We start from the raw sequence: 2,500 nt of genomic DNA, 5'->3' as shown, positions 1-2,500 counted from the left end.
TCAAATCGAATGATTACTGAACGAAAACTGAATGAATAAATAAATAGATAAATGAATAAATAAACAAGGTAGATGAAAAGGAAAATTAATAAATAGTTTGTGATAAATTTGTGATGATCTGAGTTATAATAAAATCAGACTTTCTTTACGCCGGTTATACGCTAGTTAATCCCTATTTCTTTTTATTATTATTATATTTTTTTTATGTTTATAAAACCGGTATACAATAGAACTGAGATGAGTGATAAGTATACATTGTATGAATTTATAATAAGATTTTTTTTTTATGGACTAATGCTGGGTGAAAATGGAACATGCACATTCCCTGTTGAAAATTAATCATCGAATTAAACGATTATTATCATCACGATAACGTTGATGATAATGACGAGGGAAATGGTAATATTGATACTTATAATGATAATCATATTACTACTACTTCTACGGCTAGTAGTGTTAATACTACTACAAAGGTTGCTATTAATGGTGGTAATGATAATGATGATGTTAATGATGATAATAATAATAATAATAATAATGATAATAATAATAATAATAATAATAATAATGATAATAATAATAATACTTCAAACTTCAATCACCGTAGGTCGCTGGTAGTGACTCGGTGTTTGATTTTAATTAGCAGATCTAAGGAAACTTTTGTATAAAATAATAATAATAATAATAATAATAATAATAATAATAATAATGATAATAATAATAGTAATAATAATAATAATAATAATAATAATAATGATAATGATAATAATAGCAATAACAATAAAAATGATAATAATACTAACAAATAATAATACTAATAATAACAATAATGATAAACAACAACAACAACAACAAAATCAAAAATAAACAACAACCATGCTTTTTTCCTAGCTTAACGAATGGCACCATAATAATACCTGTCCCCCATGACACAGTTTCGCCCAACAGCTGAGTTTCTTGACGTATCACCTGATGCATCAAGTTCCTTTAAAGTGATGCTCAAGTATATGGTGTCGTATGAGGTCTAAATGAATATGTTCGGCCTTATATGTCGAGCAAGGACGGCCGCCAGTGTGCGGTTGCCAGTTCCTCTGTTTTTTTTGTTTTTGTTTTTTTTATCTCCTTTTTAGAGTTTACTGTGTGGTTGAGTGTGTGTGCAGTTTTGTATATCTCTCTCTCTCTTTCTTTCTCTCTCTCTCGCTCTCTCTCTCTCTTTATATACATATATATTTCAGTTTTTGGAGAGATTGGTGAAAGCATACAAGCACACGTATATGTATGTGTGCGTATGTACATACAGACATGTTTATAATATATATACATGTGTGTGTGTATATATAGTGTATGTATGTATGTATGCATGTATGTATGTATGTATACACACACACACACACACACACACACACACACACACACACACACACACACACACACATATACATATATATATATATATATATATATATATATTATATATATATATATATATATATATATAAGATATATATGAATATATATATATATATATATATATATATATGATATATATTTATATATTTTTTATATATATTATATATATATTATTATATATATATATATTTTTATTTATTTATCTATTTATTATTTTTTATTTATTTTTTATTCTTTTTTTTACGTGTTTATATATATATATATATATCTATCTATATATATATATATTTTTTTTTTACGTATTTATATATATATTATATATATACTATATATATATATATATATATATATATATATATATATATATAATATATATATACTATTATATATATATATATATATATATATATTATATATATATATTTTATATATATATATATATATATACACGTAAGCAAACGAAAAAAAAAAAAGAAAAAAGAAAAAAAAAGAAAAAAAAAAAAAAAAAAAAAAAAAAAAAAAAAATATATTATATCATATATATATATATATATTTATATATATATATATACACACACACACACACACACACACATATGTAATATAGTATATATTATAATATATAATATATGTATATATATATATATATATATATATATATATATATAGTGTTACTTATAAGTATATATGCTTACACAGTGGATGTGCGTGTGGATATGTGTGTGTGTCTGTATGTGTGTGCGTATGTCTGTGTGTGTGTATGTACATGCATACACACACATTCAGTTTCGGCAACACTTTTTAAGTATCTAATATAAGTCACATTCAGTCATCCTTCATTTATAATTGAGAAATATAAACCAAAGCATATTTTTTTTCCTTTCTCATTTGTCACTCTCACTTCTCCGCCTCCCTTAAATGTCATTCAAAAAAAAGAAGAATAATTTCTCTTTTCACTTCTTCTATTTCTTCATTCTTTTTCCTATTTATCTCTCTCCATTTTTCTTCTTCTTCTTGTTCTTCATCATCTTTCTCCCCCTCTCTCTCCCTTCACTTTCTTCTTTTTTTCTTCTTACCGACTCCCGACTCC

The sequence above is a fragment of the Penaeus monodon genome, chromosome 43 (genome assembly GCF_015228065.2).
Source record: "Penaeus monodon isolate SGIC_2016 chromosome 43, NSTDA_Pmon_1, whole genome shotgun sequence".
Lineage (NCBI taxonomy): Eukaryota > Metazoa > Arthropoda > Malacostraca > Decapoda > Penaeidae > Penaeus > Penaeus monodon.
Note: the sequence above shows the minus strand (reverse complement) of the source record.